A 6,384-nucleotide genomic window follows, 5' to 3' on the forward strand; every position below is an offset into this window, starting at 1 on the left:
GCGGCGCATTGTGTCCGCCCATCCCAGCCCCTCTGCCGGCGCCCCCTCCCTCCGCCCCCAGCTACTCTGGGAGGCTCCCCTCCTCCTCTGTGGTTGGAGACACTGGGACGTAGACAGAAGGGATCGGGAGGACGCTGGGGGACCCGGCGGAGGGCGAAGGAAAGCGATCCTCGCTTCCAAACGGAGCTGAGGTTATGAAGAGCTTGCGAAGGTTGACGATGGAGTGCACTCTCTAGCTGGAGAGCTACTGTTTTGTCGATTGACACTGTCCATAATATGCTCCAGGCTAAGTGGGGGGAAAAATGGAAGTCTTTGTTGAAAAAAAAAAAAAATTAAATGTACTATACTGAAAGTACATTTTTCACAAAGGACACTCGGGACTCTAGCAAGACTAGTGAAACGAAGGAAGGCCAGGTAACCCTGTCTGATTTTAAAATCAAACATTTTCTTTCAGATAATATATATTCGGTGCAAAGACCTGATGTGTCAATTAATGGTGAAAAGAAATGCTCTTCCGGGCTCCTAATGCAATAATTTATAGGGTTCTAATTATACTATTAAACTCAAATCTAGGCGTGCGCATGAATGAGCCTACTGGTTAGGGAAACATTTTCTGTGTGCTGTGCAGGGCACTTGGCATGCTTTGTGAACAACACAAATTGAGTAGGAATGAAAATAAATGTGAGGGACGGGAGAAATGCAAGTCTAGATTCATTCTCATTAGAAATGGACCCAGGGAAGAGTTCAAATTCAGTGTTATTAAAGGCGTAAATTTATGAAAGACTGCTCTTTGCATCAATGTATGTGTGTCTATTTTAAATTTACTTGTGCCACCTAAGGTCTTATTTTGTAAGTTTATTTTTCGAGAAAGAGAGAGAGAGAGAGAGACAGCACCAGTTGGGGAGGGGCAGAGAGAGAGAGAGAGGGAGAGAGAGAATCTCAAGCAGACTCCATGTCAACAGCTCAGAGGTCAGGAGTCTGAAGCTTAACCTTCAGAGCCACTGAGGTGCCCCATAAGGTCTAATTTTGTTTTTTTAAGTTTATTTTTTGAGAGAGAGAGGGAGAGAGATAGCACCAGATGGTAAGGGGCAGAGAGAGAGAGAGAGAGAGAGAGAGAGAGAGAGAGAGAGAGAGAGAATCCCAAGCAGACTCCATGCTATCAGCTCAAAGATCGGAAGTCTGAAGCTTCACCTTCAGAGCCACTGAGGTGCCCCATAAGGTCTTATTTTAAACATCCCTGGCTAAACTGATTATACTGCAAGTATTCTAACAATGTTGTTAGGAAATAAAAATGACAGTTCAATCCCCATTGTTCAAAAAGAGGTAGAAGGCACTCCAGAACCCAACCTTTGGTGATATATGTTGCTGAGAGGTGGTTAGCTGGGGACAGAGTACATTGTACAGTTTTTATTGTTTACTCAAAATTATTTTTTTTATTCTTGTCAGTGTTTTCTATTGAGTCTCTTAATTGCTTCATTTCAGCTATCCTAATCTACGTTCACTGGCTCTTCTTCTGGACTTTCAAAGACTTCTAGAATCTACCTAATATACCCATATTCACACATTCATATTCATTGCCTCTCTTCTCTAAACCTTCCCGCAAACTCACAATTTCATTGGTCACTTCTGTGCGGATGCCTCCCACATCTCCCTAATTTTACATACTGAGAGCAATCTCTATTTAACATCTTTTGGCATCTAAAATGCAAGATATTTGGAACTCCTTCCAAGCAAGCTTTTCAACTCCTGGAGTTTCTATTTCTTTTCTTCTTCTTCTTCCTTTTTTTTTTTTTTTTTTTTTTTTTAAATTTTTTTTTTCAACGTTTATTTATTTTTGGGACAGAGAGAGACAGAGCATGAACGGGGGAGGGGCAGAGAGAGAGGGAGACACAGAATCGGAAACAGGCTCCAGGCTCTGAGCTATCAGCCCAGAGCCTGACGCGGGGCTCGAACTCACGGACCGCGAGATCGTGACCTGGCTGAAGTCGGACGCTTAACCGACTGCGCCACCCAGGCGCCCCTTCCTTTTTTTTTTTTAAGTTTTTATTTATTTATTTTGAGATAGAGAGTGATGGAGGGGCAGAGAGAGAAGGAGAGAGAGAATCCCAAGCAGGCTCAGCACTGCCAGCACAGAGCCCTATGTGGGGCTCGAGCCGTAAGACCTAACCTGAGCCGAAACCAAGAGTCAGATGCTTAACCGACTGAGCCACATAGGTGCCCCTGGAGTTTCTATTTCTGCAGTGAGGCTACCTTGACTCAAAAGCCACATCCACCACTGCCTACCCTTTCTTTGCTTCATTCTGAAATCCTTCAACCCAATGCCAAATTTTGTACCTCCATATCTTTTGTGATTTCCTGCTTTTCTAAACTGCTACTGCACTTGCTCAAGCTGAATAATTTTGGCTGGATAATTGTACTGACCTCCTAAACTGTATTCCTTAGTTCCAGCTCCGCCCCCACCCCTCATGCCTTGTCAAAGCTTTTCTTCGCCACCAGATTCATTATCCTAAGGCAACAACTAAGGATGTTGTTTCCCAGATACTTTCAATAACTCTTATTTCCAACACATATGGTTTGTCAGGCTGGCATTCAAAGTTCTACACCTTTGGTTCTAAATAACGTTTTTCATCTTTCACCTTTTGCCATTCTTCCCCCCCCCCCATATATCTTCCAGTGAAATGGGATTAGTGACTATTTCTGGTGCTTACCCAATCCATTCTTTTGCTTTAGCTTTTCCTTTTGACTAGATTCTAGAAGGCTGTTTCTATGTCCAAATCTTAAGGACTTAGCTCAAATGCCTTCGTTCAAATAAGCTGTAGTATTTCTCCCTGAACTGGTACAATAATCAGTATCTTTTTTAAGGCACTTAACTACGTCAGAGCATGTATCCCAGTTGCTATGTGCATCATCTTAACAGGGAGAACCTTTAGGACAGACTCTGTTTACGTTTTATTTTCATATCCCCCTCACTGCCCAGCACACATTGCATTGTGTATGGAGGAATGGCAAAGTTAGGAAAAGCATAGGTAATTGGCTAGGGCAATTGAATTGCTAGTTTTTCTTTAGGGATCCTGGGGTAGTGAATTCAAATCCAAGAGACTTGTTTCTTTCAAGTATTTTTGGATTCTTTGCAAAGGACACCTGAATTCTTCAAGGGGGTGGAGGAGGAGGAAAGAAGGAGAAGGAAAAAAGAGGAAGAGGGGGAGGAGGAGGAAAGGAGGAGGAGGGGAAGGAGGAGAAAGTGATTGCCATTACAGGCTCTGTTAACATAAGTAGAATACCCAGGTCCAGGAATGTAGGTTCACTGCACTTTGCATCGCGAAGGGCAAGGATTATCACATTTTCAGACATTGACATAGGGTAGATATCCAGAGAAAGGAATATGAATTACTACAGGTCTGGAAATAATGGTCTATCCATCCATTGAACACATTTTTAAAAGCATGTGCTATATACCAGGCACTCTTCACAAAACTAAGTCTTTGCCCTTTTAGGGCTTATGCTCTAATAAGGTTGGGAGGGGGGGAGGTAGACACTGCCAACAAATATAGTATATAGGGAGAAATGGATACATAATGTACACAGATATATAATGGAGAAAAATAAGGCAGAAGCGGGGTGGGATGTGCTGAAGAATTGTCATTTTAGGGGAGTTTAGGGGAACACTTCTTGATGAAGTGGTATGTCAGCCGGGACTGAAGGAAGTCAAACTGCAGGTGTCTGGGGGAAGTTTCCAGGTAGAGGAAACAGTTAAGTGCACAAGCCCTGGGAGGAAACACTAAGTGTTTGAAGAACATGGATGTGGGTGGCAGGGTGTGGAAGTAGGGAGAACAATGGAAGCCATTCAGGGATTTTGGCCAGAGAGCAAGCAAATCAAGGGAAGCCAATTAGCTGGCTATTACCAGCAATGGGAGTGAGAGAGAACTGTGGGCTGTGGCCAGAGCAGGGGCAGAAGAGGAGAAATGGTTGCACCAATGACACATTTTGAAGGTAAAGCTGTCAGGATTTGCAGAGATTTGGAAGTGGGTTGTTCAAGAGGGATCGAGAATGAGTCTCACTGGAAGGAATAGATGTGCTATTGACTAAGAGAAGATTTAGGAGGACTGGGGATGGGGATGTGGAAAAAGATAATCTTCAGAGATCTAGATACTAAAACTGGGAACAAACGGTTGGAGGAGGCAGGGAGGACCACAGAAGACAGGTTTCTAAGGAACTGAGCATTGTCAAAATGAATAGGGCCTTCTTTGTGGCAACCACAACAGGTGATCAACTTAAGCTTCCAGTGTATCTGCTAGGAGGACACAGAAGGAACTGTGGATTTATAACCTGAGATTTTACCCACTCATAAACATACATGGTTTACTTTTCATTATTATGAAAGAAAACAGAGGTAAATCTAGTATCTGGTATAAATTCTTTTTGCTTTCCATCATTTCTAAAAATTCAGTGTAAAAATTTTCAAGATTTCAGTTTCCATCTAAAAACCTGCCTAATTAGAACAAAAGTGCTGAGAATATAGATCCTGTCTTACTCTAGAGCTGAGGGCTTAATAGGCACTTGGTATGTGAATGAACCAAGGGAAGGTACAAATAAGAGTTTAGGCTAGGCTTTTGATAGGTTTTGCTTAACTGCCCCTTGAAAATGTAGTGTCCATTCATATTCCGTGCACCAAGAATAGGACAGGATTTATTTCCCCACAACTTTGCCAGTACTGACAACTACAGTGCTTTCTGTGATGGCCACTATGATAGGTGACAAGTGGCATCTCATAGTTTTTATTTGCAAAATGGAGTTTTGCACTTAAGCATCTATATTTTTAATGTTTGAAAAATTTTAACTCCAGTATAGTTAACATACAGTGTAATATTAGTTTCAGGTGTACAACATAGTGATTCAACTCTTCCATACATCACTGGATGCTTATCACAAGTGTCCTCCTTAATCCCCATCATCTATTTCATCCACTCCTCCACGTTGTATTCTTTCTTTTTAATTGCATTTTAAGGTTTTTTTGCCCATTTTCCAGGTGGTTCTTTTATTCTCATCAATTGAAATCAGTTCTTTATGCATACTGAGTATTAAAACCCTACACGTTGCAAATAATTTCCTTTACCTCCCCCCATACAAAAATGTAAAATATATTTCCTTTAATGTTGTTTTGCTAAATTGAATATTTTAAAGCCACATTTAAAAAGTTCGTTCACTCAGGCCACTTGGGTGGCTCAGTCAGTTAAGTGCCCGATTCTCGATTTTGACTCAGGTCATGATATCAGGTTTTGTGGGATAGAGCCCTGCATTAGGCTCTGCGCTGGGCTGTCCATAGAGCCTGCTTAAGATTCTCTCTCCCCCTGCCACTCCCCCACTTGTGTGCATGCACGGGCTCTCTCTCCCTCTCTCAAAAAAATTCATTCATTCAATATACAGTAAAACCTTGGTTTGCAAGCATAATTTGTTCCAGAAACATGCTTATAATCCTAACCACTTGTCTATCAAAGCGAATTTCAAGAACCATTGGCTCAGTTGTGATCATGTGACATTTGGCGTTGTGTACTACGTATCGCAAGACATCACTCATTTATCAAGTTAAAATTTATTAGAGACGTCTGCCTGTCTTGCGGAACACTCGCAGAACAAGTGACTCGCAATCCAAAGTTCTATTGTATAATCAATTACTGATTATATATGTATAAGGAAACATACTGAATATTATGCATGGAGACCAAATAAAACACCAAAAAGCATCCCTGTTTTCAGAGACATGACAATCATGAAAGGTGTTATAATATAGCTTATAAGTTGAAAGGTGCTTATAATATAGCATACAGTAAGTGCTGAAAGAGTGGGAGTTCGCTGTGAGTGTTCTTATGAGGGAGAGTATCCTGAATGATTTAGACAGGCTTTGAGGAAAAGTTAAAATCTGAATTAGGCAGAGAGGTAGGATTTTCAGAGGGGAAGGTGTCAGTATACTTCTAGAAGTGGAATGCATAAGTAGATGTAGGAAACAAAGCACAAGGCCTGTTCAGGAAACAGTGAGTAGTCCAGTGTGGGTTGGATAATGTAGGGAAAGAGCAAGACACCTGCTGAACTATTTTGAATACTTTTCTTCCACCATGAGGTCTGTAATTGAGTTCCCTACTGCCAGATGCTTACCCATTGTATTATGATCTTTGGAAAATGAAGAAGGTGCAGGAAAGGGGATTTTCATCTCCATAGTCCTTCAACACCGAGACCCCTTGGGCTCTGGGTTGAGCACAAATTAATCCAGCTGACTAGCGTCATACAATCTAAGGAGCAGTTTGCACTTGGTTTTCTAATCTGATTAGAGTAGTAGATGTTTAAGGTCCCTTGAGGGTTAAAACTTCTACAAAATCATAGATTCCACGA

The sequence above is a fragment of the Lynx rufus genome, unplaced genomic scaffold (assembly GCF_022079265.1).
Source record: "Lynx rufus isolate CCGP_SWC_20201006 ecotype Redwood Valley unplaced genomic scaffold, mLynRuf1.p SCAF_1, whole genome shotgun sequence".
NCBI classification, from domain to species: Eukaryota; Metazoa; Chordata; class Mammalia; order Carnivora; family Felidae; genus Lynx; species Lynx rufus.